General features: G+C 35.4%; 1 pseudogene across 1 annotated transcript; it reads left to right on the forward strand.

The window, feature by feature from the left end:
• The first annotated feature begins 7,444 nt into the window (after positions 1–7,444).
• On the forward strand, positions 7,445–22,769 carry LOC147488259 (uncharacterized; annotated as a pseudogene). The gene is made up of 11 exons (XR_015202849.1): positions 7,445–7,857; positions 8,316–8,418; positions 8,501–8,514; positions 8,809–9,027; positions 9,171–9,243; positions 19,622–19,711; positions 19,800–19,838; positions 21,307–21,411; positions 21,514–21,679; positions 22,124–22,233; positions 22,329–22,769. The product of XR_015202849.1 is annotated as an uncharacterized LOC147488259 (transcript).
• Positions 22,770–23,279: the final 510 nt, after the last annotated feature.

Consider the following 23,279-nt stretch of genomic DNA (forward strand, 5'->3'; position numbering starts at 1 on the left):
TTGGTTCAATCACCATATTAGTATAATTATCGTCCATTACTCTCATTAATTTTGTTAGAATCGATTAAACTAGTGAAACTTACGTCTAAGAAACTAAGATTGGAACGAATTCTCTACTCCACATATTGCATGATAAATGAGAGTAGAACTTTGATCATCTAGTGTAAAATCCTTTTAGTTTTACTTATTCATAACATAATTAGTTAAGAGTAGGTAAAACTATTGTTTTACGTTTTCTCAAACTTTTTCATGAACAAGTCGATCGAAGGTGTAACATCGGGACCAACATGGCAACACCCACTGATACATTGGGAGAAGCAGACAATGTTTTCCAAAAGAGGTCGATAGTAGTCAAAGGGATGGACCGCTCTTGCTCTTCAAACTCAATTAATTCATGAGCACATGGCAGTCTATGGCTCATGCACAAATAGCACCAACACCTGATCTCTCCATCTTTAACACGCTTTACGCGGTTATATATTTCTTCAAATTGCAAGTCCAAACACTTGCGTGAGACAAGGCCTTTGAGTTAATGAAACAAATGAATCTGGTGGTGGTGCTGAGTTACAATCATACTCCTCTCGAAGGTAGCTCTAATCTCGGACATCTGGATCTCTAGAATCGGGTGGATTAAGCTAAACATAGTCAAAAAATCATGACAGTTTGCATTTCCTAGTACATGTTTCACCTGAGCATGAGACCCTTCAACTCTATTGGTCGTTGTACTCCCAAAGTGAATGTGTTATTCAGTCCAACAATATACGAATCGATCCCTATGAAGAAACCAAGTCTTTTGCAAATAACTAACAAAATTGGAGTACTCAACCCTGTAATATTTTTCCAAAGCATCCCATCTACGTACCCTGGAAAATAACCTCTGTCTTTGATTTGACTACAGTGTTCCATGAGAACTGGGCCTTCTCTACAAGTTCTGTGGTTGGAAAAATATCGTAACATTTTGAAAGGACGCACGTAGTGATATGCCATCTAGATAGATGTTTGTGTGCGTTAGGGAAAACTTTGTTAGCGGCACTCATCAGGGCCAAGTCCCTGTCAGACACGATCACGGATGGGCTTATGTCACATTGTCACCAAGCAAACCACTAAACTGACACAGAGCTCATTCATAGTCGACTGTTATTTCAGATTGAAGCAGCACCTGACACACGGTGAAAGACTTCCACGTTGAACTCACCACAACAAACTGTACAAAAGGCCACCGATACCTGTTAGTTTTGTAGGTAGCGTCTAACATGAAAACTATTGGAAAAGTCTGAGCCAACTTAACACCTTCTGGATGGGCCCATAACAACCCCGTTATCTCCTCAGTATTCTCATCCTGTTTCAACTCTACAAAATAATGTTCTTTTGCTAACAACTCACGCAATCTCTACAATTGTGTGAGACCATTCATATCCAATCTCCTCACCTTCTGCCTTGCAGTGTAGACTTGGGATATACTAGATATATGATAAAATGTAAAACGATAGTTTTACCTAACGAATAAGCAACGAGACTCAAACGCAAGTAAAACTAACACTTTTTTTCTAGCTTATATTATCAAAGTTCTCTACTCTCGATGCTATTGCAATATAGTTGGAATAGAAAGTTTGTTCCACTCCTAGTTCTTTAGAATTCGCGTTAACTAAGATTACCAGTCTATCAAAGTCAATTAAAGTAACGATGGAATTTCTACTACGCTGGAAATTATACTAATCAAGATGTGATAATTCAAAATTGACTATATGATAATGAATTAGGGGGGTTTGATTCCACCTTAATTCGACTTAATCAACCAGCAAGGAATTGTCGTAATCCTAATTGTAATGCTTCTACATAACAATTGGGTGTTTCTAATCTCTAATTGTTCATGGTAATCTCTACCAACTAACAACTAACATGTGAAGCAATCAAACCCATTCTCATGGTGAGCTAATTACTTTCTAGAATGGAATAGAATATTACGAACTATTCTACGCTAACAACAATCAAGTTTTCATCAAGGCTTCTTCAAACCCCTCTAATGGAGGTTTTAGCCTTCAATCATTATACTATCATTTCTTAAACAAGAACAAATATAACAACTCATTATTGAATAAATGATTAAACTTTATAATCTAATTTAACAATAGTCTAAGATTCAAAATGGATTAAATTGAATTTAAAACTAATTTAGAACTAAGATTATGAATACTAATTATCAAATTAAAACAAACTAATTATGAATTTAAGACAACTAAATCTAAATAAGAATTGAATCAATAAACTAAATTGAAATGAAAAACTAATACTTTATTATAAAACTAAATCTGATTCTAAATAATAATCTACTTGTTCTAAAACTAATTAATTGAAATGGAAAACTAATTCTATGAAGTAAAAACTAGATCTAAAACAAGTTATTGGATCCTTGGCTAACTAAAAAAAACTAGATACTTAATAGATAAGTCTTGTGTCTTCAAATGGAGGAGACCAGATCCACTTTTTCATGCATGGGCTGAGGAGCCATGTTTTGGGTCGGAAAATCGAGTCCAAAACCCAATTTCTTCAGTCCACAAGGGGCTTTTCAGTTAGAAATGACTTCAACCGTCTTTTCATCCACTTCTACTCCTTTGATTTGGTCAAGACTTGGACCATTAGAAAGATCGTTCTGAGCCGGTCGTTTTGACATAAGGTAGGCCAATTCCAAGGTTTGAGTCCAAAGATACGGCTTTCGGAAGTTCTGCTGACTTTTGTGCACAATTTCTGCCCGTGTTGACTTTGACTTTTTAGCTCTGACCAAGCTTTAAATAGGTTTTTTCTCCTTGGATCTTGGCATTTAATCAAAGAACTTCTTAACAACCAACCCTTGCTCTATTATCTCGCAAAAAGGACACATTTCTGCACATATTCGACTCCAATGCCTGAAATACATAAGAACACGATAATAGTTCTTACTTATTAATCACATAATTGGTCAAAAAGCAATATTGTTGAAGGGTTAAAACTACAGTTTTGGGCTCTTATCAATATGCTTTCATGATACCTATTTTTTATGGAATCCAAATTTTTTTTAGGCTATATTCCACACTTACTCATCTCTGACAAGTACTCGAACTTTGGAACGGTCAGACGAGTAGCAAATGCATGTCCTTCAAGAGTCTTCGCCAATACATGGTTGTGAATACCATTTCTAACTTCTATTTTCCAACTATCGACAGTGCCGCATTGGAAAACACCTTTTAACTTAAATGGACATCCCAATTTCTTGGTTCCCGACCTTCTCTTATAAGCCCTCCTTTCGCCTTCTTTCTTGTGTGACCGATACACGCCCGAGCACTCGCAAGCCAAATTCAATCTTGCTAATCGGTTTCCCTTAGCATACTCCGACTTTTCAATGACCACAACCAAATTAACTTGTTTTCCTCTAGCGGTTGCCCAACCAATTGCCTCGCTACGTGTATGAAAGACCTAAATACATAAAAAACAACAACTATTATTAATATACTAATAAAATTATATTTAGAAAATTTTAAAAAAAAAAATGAAATCAATGCTTACTCCATCATACCTCTTCTGTAGTAAGAATTTATGTTGTATCACTTAAAATCGGTTGACAATCCATGTCATTCGAGTTTGTAGAGGATCGGTTCTCGGATAGCGGCAAAAGATCCTACATATAGAATAAAACAAGAGTCTCAAACAATTTGGGTAATGAGGGATTTCAAAGTCACCAAAAAAAATGAACTTCTCACTAAATTTAGTCCAAACGCCCAGTCATGTAGTTCCATAGAGGGTCCAAACGACCCAGCCATGTAGTTCCATAGTGTCCCCAAACGACCTAGCCATGTCGTTTGGGCTCGGGTTTTGCATTCATTCAAGTGTTTTGCATTCATTCATTCAATCAAGTGATTTGCATTCATTCTAATCAATGCTTTCTTGTAGTTTCATTCATTAATTAATTCAATCAATCAAGTGTTTTGTATTCATTATAATCAAGTGTTACCTTATTATTTAGGTTTGCTTGTCTTTGTCGTCGACGATTTCTCAGCATCTCATTTGCTCGACTAGTCACATCTTCTATTTCTTCAACTTTTTCACCTTCACCTTCAACATTTTGTGCCACTTCTTCACTTTCAATATTTCTTTTATTTTCTCCTTCTCTAATTTGTTGTTGCACCTCAAGCATTACCTCAAATGCTTCTTCTTCATCTTCATGTTCCATTTAGGATTTTGATTGGGTATTTTATGTAGAGAAACTTGAGTATTCTATGTAAGGAGTAAGAATTTTAATGAAAAAATGAGTAATGAGGAGTAAATGAGAAACTTGAGTAGTCTATATAGAGATATTTGAAATTTTGATATATTTCAAATAATTGAGTAAAATATGTTTGTAAGCCAAAAACCTTAAACCCTAAAACCCAAACTAGTTTATTATTCTCAATTGAAAAAAAAATGGAAAATAACAAGTTTAGATATAAAACAAATTATTATTTTAGATTTGGATAATTAAGTGAAATATTTTTGAAATTAAATTTTTTTTATATCGGTACGAAATTTGTAAACCCTAAACCCTAAACCCCAAACCCCAAACCCCCAAACTAGTTTATGATTCACAATTTGAAAAAGAAAATAAAAAATAACAAGTTTAGATATAAGACAAATTATTATTTTGAATAATTAAGTGAAATATGTTGGTACAAAATTTATAAACCCTAAACCCCAAACCCCCAAACTAGTTTATGATTCACAAATTGAAAAAGAAAATAAAAAATAACAAGTTTAGATATAAAACAAATTATTATTTCAAATAATTAAGTAAAATATGTTGGTACGAAATTTGTAAACCTTAAACCCTAAACCCTAAACCCCAAACCCCCAAACTAGTTTATGATTCACAGTGTGAAAAAGAAAATAAAAAATAACAAGTTTAGATATAAAACAAATTATTATTTTGAATAATTAAGTGAAATATGTTGGTATGAAATTTGTTAACCCTAAACCCCAAACTAGTTTATGATTCACAATTGAAAAAAAAATGAAAAATAACAAGTTTCGATATAAAACAAATTATTATTTTAGATTTTGGCATGTTTGATTACATGTTTTAACTTGGTTATATAGATACTATGTCATAACAAATAAAGAGTGTAGAGTGCATGTAATTGTGTTGGTGTAACTAATTGTATTGTTCCTAACCCAATTTTTTAAATCGGATTTCAATTTTCCTAATTCAATTGGGATGTGTTGATAATTGATCATTACTAATTCAATTTTGCAGATAATTGTTTAAATAAATTATTGTACAATTATGATCGATTAATGATTTGTATTATAATGAAAGTGTTCGGTGTTTATGTATAAGAAAATTGTAATTGGTGTTTAATCAATTTTTATTGGTTAATCGGGCTAATCATTGGTTAATCAGGAATTTCCTTGGTTTAGAACTTATCAATTATTTTAGTCCAAACGACTTCACCATAGAAGCCCCAAACGATCCAACCATACCGCTTGCATGTGATATCAAACGACATACACAGACCGTTCCATGGAAAAAACGGAGAGCTCTGTCTCAAATGATATGGCCAAGCCGTTTAAGTGCACACTCAAACGATGTGGTCAAGCTGCTTGAGTGTACACTCAAACGATATGGTTGTACTGTTTGAGTGTACACTCAAACGGCATGCTCAAACCATTCTATGGAGATTTCAGAGGGCCAATTCTCAAACGACAAGCTCAGACCGCGTGCGTGTACACTAGAACGACATGGTGGTGTCGTTTGAGTGTATACTCAAACAACCTGGTGGTATCGTTCGAGTGTATACTCAAACGATATGGCGAGACCGTTTGAGTGTACACTCAAATAACCCGAGGGTTTCGTTATGGCGAGACCGGTTGAATTGGTTGTTGAGCCTTGACTTTGATGGCAAACTTGTAAAATTTCTTTTTTTTTAGGGGTTCCAATCCAATTTGGTGAGTGCCCAATTAAATCACCTTTTTAAATCCGAGAAGATGAAGAGGAGTTTTATATCTGATTAAAACCCGAGATTTTGTTTAAAACTCGTTGTTAAGGATTAAAACCCGTTTTAAATGCGTTTATTACCATTTTTTCAAAATATTCTGTTTTAAATTTTTATATTTCTACTTTGAGAATTTAGTTATATTAATTTATTATCTAAAGCTTCTATATTCTTATTCTCTACATTATTTACAAAATTGCAACCTCTAAAATTGTTTCAATTGGTACTTGGCAAATTGTATTGTAGTGGTAAAGGCAAGAACTTTTTAAATATCATTTGTAGAATGACAGTTTTAAAAAATTTTAATTTAAGGTTTGCTACATTCTCATTTGTTATTTTTTTTCAATCATAGACATACAAATTTTTATTGCGTTTTTTTACATTTTTAACCGGTTTATTTTGCCAACGTTCTTTTATGTATTTTTTTCGGTTTTTTTTGCTGAGTTTTCTGTTTATATCCGTAATAAATTTTTATTAAACTTCCCGTTATAAACTCGTCTAGTACTTGGTCACAATGTTACACATACATTAATTCCATCAAAGATACGAATTAGTCTTCATAGAGAGTGTGTACTGTGGTGAAGTGTGCACAGCACATGGTTGAATATTTGATGGCCTTGATGGAGTGCATAAATATTGTTGTTAATCTAGGAATGCGGAAACAATGTTACCCACAACAAACGGATCAATCCAACACAAGGATCGATCCTTCTCAATAGACAAGACTTCAACACCCTCCAAGCAATATCCCAACACTTCTCAATATCAAATAACAAGCATATAAAGTAAAACAATTAATGCAAAAGAGAACCAACCACATGACAAGGATATATCGTGGTTCGGCAATTTGTCTACGTCCACACTGCGAGTTCCAAGCTTTACTAGATGTCCGGAGTAATAGATTACAAGTCTCTCAATTCACTAACAAAGAATGAACACTCAACTCACAAAGAATTGCTCTCTTATAATCTCTCTCTTTCTTAGTTTTGGAAAAGTTGGATTTTCCAAAACCTTGATTTTGTTTTTATACCAAAAACAAATTTGGCTATTCAGAATGCCGAGGCGAAAAAGCGGACTTGGGCGCAGTGCGCTAAAACAACTGGAATCTTTGGTCAGTCGCTACTTACTCTGAGCGCAGCTGCGCCCTGACCCTAAACGTGGAAGAGAAAAAAAAATCCCGTTTTCTCTACAAATATGGACCACGGATTGGAGAGAGGAAGACAATGACAAAAATATAGCAAGAACATGACAAGAGAGGCCTTCATAGAAATTGGCACAAAATGCCATTAAAAACTTTCAAGTGACCAAAACTGGCACAAAATGCACCAAAACGGGCCTGTTAAGTACATATCACTTTGCCATTAAAAAATGGCACAAAATGCACAAGGCCCCAACCGACCAAAACTGTCAAACAACTTTTTTCCATTCCATTGAGATGATCATATGAAGGGTCTGACCCCACTTACCATTGTCACCAATTACCTCCAAAAAAAGCTGCGAAAATCCCACAATGTAGAGTGGGAATGAAAGAGCTACATATAGACAAAAAGTTTCATCACTTTTCAAGCCTTCATAGAGTACTTTAGTCTGAACATAATTGTCTAACTAAGTCATTTGGTTTATATCTTCATTGTTTGCTTGAGCAATGCCTTCATTTTCTTCCTCAGTGCAACTTCTTTTGTTATGCTTGTTCTTCTGCTTTTCTACATGCCATCTTAGAGTTGAAGAGGCAGCTGCAGCTGTGAATGTAACTAGCATTTCAAAGGTTCAAGATGCTAAGAACTTTCAAGTGTACTATGGGCAGACCTTCAAAGTCATCAAAAATCGCATGGATGGCAAGAGTTACCTTCTCATCCAGGTATTTCATACTTCTACCACTGGCAGTTGTAGTTTAACAAGTAACATGACTTCCACCCTTCAAGTTTGATGCTTGGGTGGTCAAAAATGGGCTCCCAAGACGCTGCCCCATTTTGATATGAGCTAATGAGCCTCGAATGTTAGGACATAATTTGATGGTCTAACTTGTGTGGTTCTGCCCAACTTTTTAACTCTTTCAGTCTTTCATGGCCCGATTAGAACGCTCTGTAGAATTTTAGCCGTTATGTCAACTCTGGCCTCTGGTTCTCTGATTGATACACATTGTGGACTTAAATTCGTCATTGGCACAACAGGCGGAAAAAGAGTAGAAAGTGACTAAACTACATGGATCTTGAACATTTTGATAAATCCGTCAATAAATCAATTGTTCTCACCGGTTTACTGTGATATTATTTTACTAACGAATTGATGAATTATTTTGTGTGCTTTTATTTATAGAATAATTCGAGAATGGCAACAAGGACAAAATATTGCACAGGAAGAATTAAATCATTTGTGGTACCACTATCCAACTACTCGGTCGATACAGAATTATTTCCAGGTATAAATGTTCTTACTTAAGTTTAATAGTTGAGATTACGCGTTTATACATTTTTTATCTTGTTTAATTGTTGTTCTTTCAGTGTCTTTCTTTGAGGTGAGAATTGCTTGGCTCTGTAAGTTCACATTTTTTCTGAAAATTGTAGCATTTTTCATGGGCTGAAGAGTTAATCGGGCCACGTACATGGACTTAAACTCGAAATTTGAATTACACCAACTAAGCCCAATCCAACGAATATTAGAAGCTTAACAATCGATCCAAAGTCCAGACCCGACCCATGTGAATTTCTAGGGGTCATGTCCCAAAAGAACACAAAATGTGATGCATAGATTTAAGTTTTTGCGACATACAAATTGTGTTTGACGTTTGTGTAATGTCTATCTCGAACAGCTTCTTGGTTTGTTAGGAAGTCTTAAGGGCATTACTTCAGATAAAGTGACTTCCCAATGTGTGTTGAAGTCAAGCATGGAAGGAGAGATCCAGTTGATAAACAAGACTGATGCCCAACAACTCAATCAGTTTGCAGCACACTTTATCAGCAATACTGATGAACAATAGGCTTGCAACTTTGCTACTTTTGCACCTTTTGATGAGTTCACTCCGCTACAAGTAAATGCTTAACCTCATTGTTATATGTACTTAATATTAACATACTAACAAAAGATACTTGCCAACATATGGAATTTGAAAATCCAAATATTAATCATCACCTTAGAAACACATTGAGTAACATATTTGCATATTTTTATCAGCGAGCAGAGTGGATCAAGTACTCTGGGTGTTTTCGCAAACGTGGAAGCTAGAGCAAATCAAGTCTATGATGCAGTAAGTTCCAAACTAACCCTGATTTTCTTTTTCTGCATGCTATACAGAGCGTTTTTTCGGTCTTATGCATATATTGTCGTGGAAAGATAGGATCCAATAAATGCATCTAGGTGACTCGATTGGTTTAGGGTAGGATTTAGACTGTCTAGCATATTTGGTTAAAATTGCCAACTTCTTTATATTGCCTGTTGTGGGGCGGATCCACGGTTTTAGTTAAATTTTTTTTTAGGAACTAATAATCACTGTCTACACGGAAATTATCTGAATATCTATTTGAATTCATAATTAGCTAGCATTGATAAACAAAAGAGTTATCGTTTTTATTACCTTACTCAAAATGGACAAAAAAGTGTTTTCACTATAGGACCTAGACAAACATAACAAAGAAATGTGCAAGAATATCATAGCACATTAGCATCACACTAGTGAAGTTTTGACCTGCGTGGATTCTTATCAAATACATCTATTATTGCATCAAAATCAACTTCTTTAACCAATTCCCGTTCAATGAAAATAGTCATGCAATCTGAAAGAAATTCATCTCCCATCTTGTTACGAAGTCGTGTTTTGAGCAATTTCATAGCTAAGAATGCTCGTTCTTTAGTTGTCATAGAAACAGAAAGAGTCAAGACAAAACGAATCAATCTATCAATCAAATAATATATATTTATCTTTCTTGTTTCAACTAGTTTTTGACATAATTTGGAGATGGTAGACAGTTTCTGAAAAAGAGGATGTTTAAGCACATTAAGTTTGTAATATTGTAGTTAACTTCTCAAATGATGTATCTCTTGCTTCGTGAAGTCTCCACAATAAAACTTTTCGGCAAGTTTGCAAATGTCATTAATGCAGAAGGACTTAAAAGCATCTTTCAGATCCAAAGCGGAACTAAGATAAAAAAAGCTCTATTGTTTCTTCTAGAAATCTGTTCTTTAATTCCACCAACTGGTAATCCATTACAACATTAAATAACTCGACGCGGTAGTGATGCTCAACTATAATGTAATCTTTCTGCTAGCAAGAACGACATGTACCCGCCATATGTCGAGCACCTATATCAGGCATATCAATGTCATGTTTTTTGCAAAACAAAATTACATCGCTAAGGAAAGCATCCCAAGAAGATCTTCTTAATTCTTGAAGAAGTGCTTTTATACTGGAGACTAAGTTGATAGCATTTAGAATGTCTTGAGACTCTTCTTGCAGGGCTTTACACAAGACATTAGTAATTCCCATAGTCTTATGCAATAAATGAAAAAGAAAGACAAATTCAAAACTTTTCATTGCAAGAATAACACTTTTAGCTTCCCCACGCATAGAGTTACTTGACCCGTTTTTCATGGCGCTTTCAATACTATACCAATTGAATCAAACATCTCTTTCAGGCTACAAACCGAAGCAAAATGAGAACTCCATCTAGTATCTCCTGCTCATTGCAAAATAGAAACTTGATTAGCTCATTTTCCAGTAATAAGTTGACCACTAGCTACTAGCTTATCAATTTCATTTTTCCGAGTATCTTCCAACTTCTATTTACACTTAGGCGCAACATGAAGATTAACAATGTAAGCCAACTTGGAAAAAAATAACCAAACATCAAAAACATATTTAGAAGCCGCAACTAGAGCAAGTTGTATGTCACGCCCCGAGACCCAACACACATCCCAAGGACTAGGAGTGAATCTCAAGGCGGTCGCTATCCCAATTCTACCGAAATTTCGGCAGAGTTTCCTTTGTTTAATCGACATTCGTAAACCCTAAAACCTGTCATAAACCTGGACATTTCATAATACCCTTCCAACAACCATATATATATACAAAATCCACTTTCTAAACAACCGAGATGTATATACACATATCCACAAAAGGTTTAAGGTAACTATTACTCCAATACATCGGGTATTACATCCAAAATGAGCTAGCTCTCAATATATACAACAAAAGAATGAACTAGACTATCTCTATACAACAAAAAATATGAACTTGACTCTGTCCTCATCAAGCATAAGGGAATCCTCTCAAATCCCCACAACCATCATCGCTAGGTTAGGAAAAGCCTCCTCTGCAACTGGCTCGTCTGAAATGTTAAGTAGGATGAGCAAACAACTATGCCCAGTAGAAACGCACATAACCAATACTAGACTACTTATAACAAAACATTTAAAACATGCAGGTTTTTATAATAATATCCAATTATCGTGACTATACAATAAATCACTAGCTAGCATAAATCATATCGGCATGTTTATTTAATATTCAAAATATAGTTTTCACAGTCATCATACAACTATTGTGGGTCACGTGATCCTATTAGAATGGTGAGGTACGACCGGTACTCATCCCCAATCCGCAGTAATCTCGGAAGATTTCTAGTGTGAACCATGCACCGTTGTTTTCTGATTTTACCGGCAGGGAGATGAAATGCCGTTGTTGTGTTCAGTTCATGAAATAACTTCTTTTAACACAAAATCCCCAAAGCTTTTAGGGCTCAAGTGGGCCCCAATGACCACGACCCCCCATACGGGTCCGTCACCTAACTTACGGTGGGTCAACCGCCGACACCGCAGATCGCCGATCCTCGACACACATCTATGAGTGGACTAAACTCTCTCCTCGCGTCTAAACCTCACCGAGGTAACATGTAACCCCACACAAGCTAATCACCATACAAATGACACGTCTAAGCATGGTTATCTAGAAAAGTAGAAAAGGAATTCCTGACTACATCCAAAAATGATGCATCTCTTTAAAGGTGGCCCACCACCTCGAAGGTGTACACCACCGTTGGAATCCTAGAGCTGAACCGCCGCCTCCGAAATACGACAACAGTTCCTTCTTTATAGAATTCACAATTCTTTTCTAAATCCCTCGTGATAAGCATAGTAATATATATATATACTCATATTATCGGTTATTTCCAAATACTATAGATACATATTTAGTTTTTCTTTTAAAAACTGCTTGGTCCTTCATATGTGTGAGTTCCCTGGATTCCCATCGATCACATACAACCTATGACTCCCCAACGGGCCGGTCATAGTAAATGACAACCAATGATTCCCCAAACGGCTAATCATCGTAAATAACAACGAAACTCTATCCCGAACAATCCCTAACCTCACACATTTTTAAAACAACCGGGTAATCCTTACCCAGATTACAAAATCCATCTCTCTGTCTCATTCTGAGACAAGAGACGAAACCCTTCCCAAAACCAGTTTTTGCTCTTTTAACCAAGAAACCAAATCCCACTACCCCGATTTTTTTTCAAAAAAACCATTTCACACGAAAGCTATCTATATATATATATATATATAGTTTATAGCGAGAAAATACAGTGCAAAACATGATTATCATATATACATGCATGGTTGATACGCAAACTATCTATTTACAATTTAAACGATTCAAATCATGCATGAAAATAAGCAGGCTATATATTGGTATGTAGGTTCCTACCTTAGCAAGCTCCATTCTCCTCAAGCCCACTTAACCGAATCAAGTCCACTTAACTAAATCCAACTCCTATAAAATCATATAAGCCCAATCGTAAATCTATTAGAACCCGAAGAAGACAACTAATATTTTCTTTCAACATAAGTCGAAAGAAATAATTACTCGTTGATTATATTAACCACTAATGTAATTATTAACGTACTACCCTTCTAGTTACCAAAAGTTTTGTTCTAGACTGCTATAGGCCACCACAAACCTGCTACACACATCTTCTTTGCCGCCGCTGCGATCGACTACTGAGCCATTTCCAGTTCTTACATATATTTTATTAGTAACTTAACCCCTTCAGATGCTTCATATTCACTCTCCTCCCATCCCACACAAATTTCCATTGGTAATAAAATCCCAATCCAAGTCCAAATTTCAACTACAACCAATTCCACACCCTTCGATTCATATTAAATCTAACAACAATTACTATCGTGTTCCTTATCAATTGTGCATTACTCAATCAAATCATAAACAAGTTTAAACTAACATAACTTCTCTAAAATAAAGTGAATATAGATAATTCTTACCGAGTCAGCAAGATCCCTCCTTAGTTTTCGGCTCCACCTCTATTTCACTCCACTCCAGCTCTTCCAAACTGCTACTGCCGACCTTCAACACCCCCAATACAATCAATTTCAGCAATACACCCTCAAGCTATCGAAATTGAATCTAACTATTTATTTGAAACGAATTTAAACTCACCTTTCGCGAAATTACGACGCAAATTCCACTAAATTTTGAATCCCCACACTTGATTTGAGTGTTGTTAGTGATTGGGTGTTTGAATTTTTTTTGTTTGGATCGATCGAATTTGGGAGAATGAATTTTCTCTCTCCTAGGCTTTCAGTAATAGCAAAATTGGGGAAGAAGGAGAATTGGGTTTGTGCGATTTTTGTTTGTTTGGTGCGATTTGTTTGGTTGGGCCGATTTTTGGTTTAAGTTATTAAGGCCCAAGCCCAATATATCCCAATTAGGCTTAAAGCATAATTAGACTTCGCGTCGTGATTATTTTTCCGGCCCCTTCCGCTTAAATTTAATTTCCTACATTCTATCTCACCGCAGGTTATAACAATAACTCACTCATGCGTGTAAGCTGTTAACTCGTGCCAGCTTCGAATGCAGAAAACCGCTAACTGGCATTTTGTCAAATTTTCGCATATGGGTCGCTTACCTAACGTGACTTATGAGTCGGAGTTAAGTTTCAGTAAGTTACGTACGTTTGAAATATAAACCCGACGACCAATTTACATAAAAGACCCTAGATTTAATATGAAATTTACAAAAATACCCTTAATAATAATTCAGGACTTTACATTGTATACGATGTGCAAAGCAATGCACATAATATACATATGGACGCTCCTTCAGAAACAATGCCTGTAATCCATTCCATTGACCACGCATATTGCTAGTACCATCATAATCTTGACCTCTCATATTTATAATATGCAAATTATGACGAGCAAGGATATTGCATATGACTTTTTTCATAGTTAAAGCGGAAGTGTCTTTAACACCAACAATACTAAGAAAATGCTCTCTAATAAAACCACATCTATCAACAAATCTTAGGACAATCATCATTTGCTCCTTGTTTGAATTATCTTGTGCTTTATCAACAAGGACACAAACTTTTGCATCACCAATTTCCTCACGAATTCTCTCACTTTATTGGCATAGATATGCAAAAGTTTCTTTTGAATTGAATATGAGGTATATGTGGCATTTCTCGGAACATCTTTTAATAATTCTGCAACTTTGTCATTCAACATCGCTGCAAATCCCAACACTCCCTTGAAATTTCCACCATTTTTTAACTTTTTAAACTCGTCATGGCCTTTAAAAGAAATCTCTTGTAGTGCAAGAAATTGAATACACTGAAAAATAATTTTGACTAGCAAACGATTCTTAACAACCCTTTCTTTAAATAATGTATTTAACATGTTATCTATATGTCGATAAGGATTCATGAAATTTTCACAAGCTATCATCGCCGACCTATGAGGTGAGCATGGATCTCTTTCATGTTGCAAAAAGGAACACTTCTTTCCATTATTAATCTTCTTCCAACATTTAAAACCTTCAACAGTGAATGCAGGACGCTTCGGCGGATTTGTTTCAAATATAAAACATGGAAAACAATAAACTCTTTCATGTTGCAAAAATAACCTCCTTCATGTTGCAAAAAAAAACATTTTTTTTCCATTATTAATCTTCTTTCAACATTTAAAACCTTCAATGGTGAATGCAGGGCGTTTCGGCGGATTTGCTTAAAATATAAAGCATGGAAACCAATAAACTCTATCCGAATAAGCACTATCCGTATGGAGTGAGTACTCTAGCCAAGGAAAGAGTGTGAACCAAGAGGAGTTGAACCGGCGAGTTTGCTTTTCGAATATGGTGAATGGATACTCTTTCTCACTGAGTTCAAGTAGCCAACTCCCCTTTCTAAGAAAAGCTCGTCGAACATCATCTTGTTGATTGACCGGGGCATTATATATTGGAGTACGTTCAAATAAAGATGTGGAGTCAACTTCTTCAACACTAACTCTTTAGGCTTAAGGAGAAGGTTCAACTTGCTTAATTTCAACAACTTGAACTTGTGAAGGAGGTTGGCCATCTCTATCAAGACTAGATGTAGAAGTTACATCATTTCCCAGGGTGACATCTTTGGGTTTAAAGAAGGAAAATAGGGTTTTCATTTTCTTACGAGCTTGATGTTCAGACATTCTTACCTAAGATAGATCATAATAATTTAGTAATCAATAGTTTGCTCTATACTAAAAAAAAAATATATATATATATATATATATATATATATATATATATATATATATATATATATATATATATATATCACAATAATAACTACAATAATATTCAACTGATTAAATAAAACCAAAATAAATAACAATCTAATACTCTAACATAAACTACAAGTTAACAAGGCAATAAGTCAAGTAGTCAAGTAGAGAACACATTAGTACTTGAAAATTGGAAAGCAAAAATGAAATAAAAAATAGGCATAATGCAAAGCAATTTACCTTAGGTAATCAATAGTGGATAAAATGATAAATGGATTGGGCCTTGGGCCTTGGGCGGAACCGAAACTAGAACTGCGGAAGAAGACAAGAAGTCAAGAATAAATAATTGATTTTTCTTTTGTGAAAAGTGAAAACAAAAAAGTGCTATTTTGTTTTGACATATATATATATATATATTTTTATATATAAAAAAAAAAAACTTTTTGTTAGGCGTGGGATTGTGAAAAACGTGGGCTGGGATTGTGAGAAACGAGTCAGTGAGTCACAAATATTTCGTATGGCTTTTTTTCCAATTTTTCAAGATATCCAATATATTAGTGATTTAGTTCTATGCCAAAAAAAAAAAAAAAAAAAATAAAATAGCACTTTTTAATTTTCACTTTTCACAAAAGAAAAATCAGTTCTTTATTCTTGACTTCTTGTCTTCTTCCGCAATTCCAGTTCCAGTTCCACCCAAGGCCCAATCCATTTATCATTTTATTCACTATTGATTACCTAAGGTAAATTGCTTTGCATTGTGCCTATAATTTTTAGTTCGTTTTTGTTTTCCAATTTTCAAGTACTAATGTGTTCTCTACTTGACTTATTGCCCTGTTAACTTGTAGTTTATGTTGGAGTATTAGATTGTCATTTAATTTTTTGGTCTTATTTAATTAGTTGAATATTATTGTGATATATATATTTTTTTTTTTTTTTAGTATAGAGCAAAGTATTGATTACAAAATTATTATGATCTATCTTAGGTAAAAATGTCTGAACATCAAGCTCGTAAGAAAATGAAAATCGTGTTTTCCTTCTTTAAACCTAAAGATGCCACCCCGGGAAATGATGTAACTTCTACATCTAGTCTTGATATTTCAAGACTTGATAGAGATGGCCAACCTCCTTCACAAGTTCAAGTTGTTGAAATTGAGCAAGTTGAACTTTCTCCTCGAGCCCAAAGAGTTAGTGTTGAAAAAGTTGACTCCACATCTTTATTTGAACGTGATCCAAGTAAACGTACTCTAGAATATAATTATCCGGTCAATCAACAAGATGATGTTCAACGAACTTTTCTTGGAAAGGGGCATTGGCTACTTGAACTCAGTGAGAAAGAGTATCCATCCACCATATTCCGAAAGCAAACTCGCTGGTTCAACTCCTCTTGGTTCACACTCTTTCCTTGGCTAGAATACTCACTACATACGGATAGAGTTTATTGTTTTCCATGCTTTATATTTGAAACAAATCCACCGAAGCGTCCTGCATTCACCGTTGAATATTTTAAATGTTAGAAGAAGATTAATAATGGAAAGAAGTGTTCCTTTTTGCAACATGAAGGAGGTCCATGCTCACCTCATAGGTCGGCAATGATAGCTTGTGAAAATTTCATAAATCCTTCTCAACATATAGATATAATGTGTTAAACACATTATTTAAAGAAGAGGTTGTTAAGAACCATTTGCTAGTCAAAGCTATGCTTCAGTGTATTCAATTTCTTGCACAAGGGATTTATTTTAGAAGTCATGACGAGTCCAAAAAGTCAAAAAATGGTGGAAATTTCAAGGGAGTGTTGGGATTTGCAGCGATGTTGAATGACAATGTTGCATAATTATTAAAAGATGCTCCGAGAAATGCCACATATACCTCACATTCAATTCAAAAGAAACTTTTGCATATCTATGCAAGTGAGAGAGAGAATTCGTGAGGAAATTGGTGATACAAAATTTTGTGTCCTTGTTGATGAAGCACAAGATAATTCAAACAAGGAGCAAATAGCAATTGTCCTAAGATTTGTTGATAGAGGTGGTTTTGTTAGAGAGCATTTTCTTGGTATTGTTGATGTTAAAGACACTTGCACTTTAACTTTGAAAGAAGCTATATGCAATATTCTTGCTTGCCATAATTTGTATATTATAAATATGAGAGGGTAAGGTTATGATGGTGCTAGCAATATGCTTGGTCAATGGAATAGATTACAGGCATTGTTTCTGAAGGAGTGTCTATATGCATATTATGTGCATTGCTTTGCACATCGTCTACAACTTGCTCTAGTTGCGGTTTTTAAAGATGTTTCTGATGTTTGGTTGTTTTTTTCCAAATTGGCTTACATTGTTAATCTTCATGTTGCGCCTAAGCATAAACAAGAGTTGGAAGATACTCGGAAAAATGAAATTGATAAGCTGGTAGCTAGTGGTGAACTTGTTATAGGAAAAAGGAGCTAATCAAGTTTCTACTTTGCAACGAATAGGAGATACTAGATGGAGTTCTCATTTTGCTTCGGTTTGTCGCCTGAAAGAGATGTTTGATTCAATTTGTATAGTTATTGAAAGCGTCATGAAGAACGTGTCAAGCAACTTTATGCGTAGGGAAGCTAAAGGTGCTATTTTTGTAATGAATTTTTTTGAGTTTGTCTTTCTTTTTCATTTATTGTATAAGACTATGGGAATTATTAATGTCTTCTATAAAGCCCTGCAAGAAGAGTCCCAAGACATTTTAAATGCTATCAACTTTGTCTCCAGTACGAAAGCACTTCATCAATAATTAAGAGGATCTTCTTGGGATGCTTTCCTTAGCGATGTGATTTTGTTTTGCAAAAAACATGACATTGATATGCCTGATATGGGTGCTCGACACATGGCGGGTACATGTCATTCTTGCTAGTAGAAAGATTACATTACAGTTGAGCATCACTACCGTGTCGAGTTATTTAATATTGTAATAGATTACCAATTGGTGGAATTAAAGAACAGATTTCCAGAAGAAACAATAGAGTTTCTTTATCTTAGTTCCGCTTTGGATCCGAAAGATGCTTTTAAGTCCATCTGCATTGATGACATTTGCAAACTCGCCGAAAAGTTTTATTGTGGAGACTTCACGAAGCAAGAGATACATCATTTGAGAAGTCAACTGCAATATTACAAACTTAATGTGCTCAAGCATCCTCTTTTTCAGAAATTGTCTACCATCTCCGAATTATGTCAAAGACTAGTTGAAACAAGAAAGATAAAGATCTATTATTTGATTGATAGATTGATTCGTCTTGTCTTGACACTTCCTGTTTCTATGGCAACTACAGAACGAGCTTTCTCATCTATGAAATTGCTCAAAACACGACTTCGTAACAAGATGGGGGATGAATTTCTTGCAGATTGCATGACTATTTACATTGTACGGGAATTTGCTTAAGAAATTGATTTGGATGCAATAATAGATGTATTTGATAAGAATCCATACAAGTCAAAACTTAACTAGTGTGATGCTAATGTGCTATGTTATTCTTTCACATTTCTTTGCACATTTCTTTGTTATGTTTGTCTAGGTCTATAGTGAAAACACTCTTTTGTCCATTTTGGGTAAGGTAATAAAAGCGATAACTCTTTTGTTTATCAATACTAGCTAATTATGAACTCAAATAGATATTCAGATAATTTTCCGTAGACATTGATTATTGGTTCCTAAAAAAATCTTTAAAGGTTAACTCCATTGCACACACACACACACACACACACACACACACACACACACACACACCATCTAAAATCTTGGATCCACCCCTACAACCTGTAGATCCACCCCTGAATTTTCTATGGGATACATTATTTGTATCTAGCATTGCCTTATTTGACTGAAGGTAGGACTGAAAGCAGATTCTAATAGCAATATAGGATTCATGCTGCTGTTTCATATATTAAAGAATGGCAGAAAGGAAAAGGAAGATGGTTGTAAAATTGTTCTCAATGATGAATATTAAGCAGTAACTGTTCTCATTACTGGTTGGCCTACGCTGAATTTATTAAGCCTTATAAGAGGTTATCACAAGTCTAGCTAACTCTAGACCTTTTCAGGTGAAAACAAATTACTTGTGCTTAACCAAGGCTGCTGAAAGCAAGAAGACATCGTTTAAACCAGTTGCAGCTTGGCTAGAATATAGTGAGGTTAGAGAAATCTCAAGCTCTATTAGGTTTCTTTGTGTTGTCAACAAGTTTAAGATTTTTATTTTTGCCATTTTCATTGCACTTACAGGGTATCTGGTCTTTCGCAAAGGAATCATACAAAATGAAGGTACAACTGTAACCTTGGGAAAGAAACGCCATAAGCTGAACTCCATCTATCCTCTCTATACATTGCATCTTTTATTAGGGATATCCGTTCTGCCCCGAAACCCGAAAAAAAACCCGTACTTAATTCTGCCCGAGCTCGACAAAACCCGAACCCAAACCCAGACCGAAATACATAAGGTCGGGTTTGGTCACACTATCTAAACCCAAACCGACCCGAACCCGACCCGATAATTTGGCCCTAAACCTATTAAAAGGGTTAAAAAGCCCGAAACCATATCTGGACCGAACCCGAACCCAAAAAAACCCAGTTATAGAGGGTAAAAATGCCCGACCAAAACCCGAACCCGAATTAGACCATAATTCCCAACAGTTCTAAATTTCATTTATTATCTATTTATCTTCAACAAACTTTGGTCTTTTGCTCATTACTATTTATTTTTGGTCTTCAAGACAAATTACTTTTAACCGTACCCTTATTACTTTTCTTCCCTGTTCCCTCTAACAACTCCCCAAGAACAAGACAACCCAATCACACGTTTCTGATAAAGAGATTGGTGGGTTTGATGGTGCTGCTAAGTTTGCATTCACTCAGAAAATTTGCAGCACCTCCTCAAATATCTCTTTCTAAATGTGGTTACCAAGGCTGAGCAAAACAAGTCGGATTCACACTACCACAAGAAGCCGAAACTCCCAAAAAGCTATCAATCTTATTGTCAAATCAATAGGTTGGATTCACGTCACTACAAGAAGCCGAAACTCTCAAAAAACCATCAATCTTATTGAGTTATTGTCTTGGAATTGCTTGCTTTGTTTGGTTTACTTTTGTCTTTTTCTGCTTTTCAAAAAATGCAATCATGTGTGCTTTGAATATTTGATAACTGTTGGGTGGCTTTATGATGTTAAAATTAAATAGATCAAATCCAATAAAAGAATATGACTTTTGATTAATTAGATGAAAAAGAGGTTTTTCTTGAGATCTTGAGATCTAATTGCTGAAAATGACGTTCCTGATGAAGAGATCTAATATTCTTTAATTTCATACATTTCGGGTTTTATCATACCCGAAACCTAAACCCGAGCCCGACGAGTACCCGAAATATAGGGTTAGGATAGGGTTTGGTCACATGTATCCAACAAATATCCAAACCCGAATCCAACCCACAAAGAACAAGGTCGGTCCCGAGTAACCTGATACCCATTCAAAACCTGAAAAATTGGGTTCGGGCTGGGTCGGGTCGGGTACCCGTTTGGGCATCCCTATCTTTTATGTTACTTGGGGTGAAATGAGTCAGATGGCAATTCCAGACTATCTAATGTTTTCAATAGAATGTTATCACTGATTTTTTTTTTTTGGTGTCACATATATAAGCTCCTCTAGAAGCATCAGATCTTTGGCAAAGGACAAAACATATTTAAAATAAATACATAATGTTTCTAATCTGTTTCGGAATGTACTAAAAGACAAACAGTATGTCGTAGATGCAGGTGGAGAGAACGTGGACGAGTCTATCAGTAAAAATACTTATAACATTTCGGTTCCTGATGATGTGGATGACTTACATGCAATCCTTTGTGTAAGTATAAAAGTCTGGTTGTTAGTCTAAATTAGAAAATACATGACCACTTCCCTCTAACTAGAAATCTCGAATATTGTCTTCAACTTTATTTTTCGCAAGACTGAGGATGTAGTGTTCGATGGAACATATGTTGCTGATCCTCCTGAGTACAACATTTCAACATTTCTTCAAAACATCAATGTTGAAGACCAGTCTTGTTTTGCTTTCCTTCCAAACAAAAGTGTCTGGAGATACGACAAAAGGATTCACAACTCTACCACCTTCGGTGAGACATCCCTACTTCATTTATAAATGCCAAACATCCTAGCATAGACCCCTTTTGTTGCAAACTTTACTATTGTCAATTCAGTAGTTAAATGCATCCTTCAGTTAAGCTTGGGCATTGCTGCATTTTGCACACAGGATTCTGTTCATTGTCTTTTACATCAGTATATTTCACACACAAATTCAATGATATAACAACTAGCATCTTATTTATGTTGCATTTAAACACTTTGTGATGATCATCATTAACTACCATTTTTTGTACGGCCATAATCTTCATATAGAATTATTCATCATCATCAGTATCCAAGATGTTCACCAGTATACCATCTTCTGTTACCTCCCACAACCCACTCATCATCATGAACTTGTTTTTGCCTTCACCACAACACCTGTGCAACATTTGTAATTGATCTTCCCATGGTAATGACTATTAATTTTGAAGACTGGTTAGATGGGGGTATCTCCCAGCCTCAGCTGGTGCTAGCAGACCTAATTGAGGCATTCTTCCCAACGGGGAACTACTCAACAACTTATTTCAGGAACCTTGTCAAAGTAAGTTGTCATTCCAAGACTGCACAAAATCTTCAGAAAGATTTATCTGCGTAGTTTGTTGAAAAGTAAGAAACACCTTGTGATTTTGTATTCAGGAAGAAGGGGTTGTAAGCATTGACCCTCAGAAGTGCGACAGAGATAGCTCGACAGCTATGCAGCCCACCAAAATAGATTGCCAATGATACGTAAGTATGCTTCTGGAGACCAAGGCCTGATGGTGGAGGAAAAAATTCATGAAGGAATCCTGTCCAAGTTCAACAACCGTAGAAGTTTGTTCATGTATAAAGAATTCCAACATCACGTAGGAAAATTCTAACATCCTAACTAAGCGCTGCATGCTATCAGGTGCCGTCAAGGACTTGTGTCCATTGATTTAGTCATGGTTATTCTTCTGTAAATTATTCTGGTATGTATAATTCGTCCCTGCCCGCCGGCGGACCTATGTGAACTCAATTGGAAGTGTAAAAGTAAGAACAGTGTTATCTCAGGGCGTTTATTAATACTAGACTTGAAAGATTTTCAAATTTTCCTGTAAATGTGTATCCTGGGGCTTTCGATGATATCATTTGATAGAGTTGGCATAATAATTTGGCATTCTATCTATAACGACTCTCCTGCTTGATACAATCTTGAGGTAGTGTAACTAGTCAACTCAAGGTAATGCCAAGCATGGAGGGGTACTTAGTTTGTTTGCAAAGCAAAATGAACTTACTGCGTTTCTAATTCTGGTAAAACTGGTTATCCTGTTTTTCTCACTTCTTACTCTGTTCAACTGACATAGACAGTAGCGCCAATGAAGGCAAAATGTCTGTGTTCTGCAATGCTGATATTTGTAGAGTATCACATAAGGTTGTTCAAATAAGAGCCCTTGTTGAAGAACGAATTTGTCAGACATAAAAGCTACTACATTTCGAAAAGAATGTTATTCTCTACAGAAAATTAAGAGGCAGGAAATAGTAGAATCCGAGAGATGAGATGAAGTTACATACAGGTAAAGTAGATTACATTCTTTACAGAAATATAGCGTTATTAAAATCACCTTCGTT

Source organism: Coptis chinensis, chromosome 7 (genome assembly GCF_015680905.1).
Source record: "Coptis chinensis isolate HL-2020 chromosome 7, ASM1568090v1, whole genome shotgun sequence".
Classification (NCBI taxonomy): Eukaryota; Viridiplantae; Streptophyta; class Magnoliopsida; order Ranunculales; family Ranunculaceae; genus Coptis; species Coptis chinensis.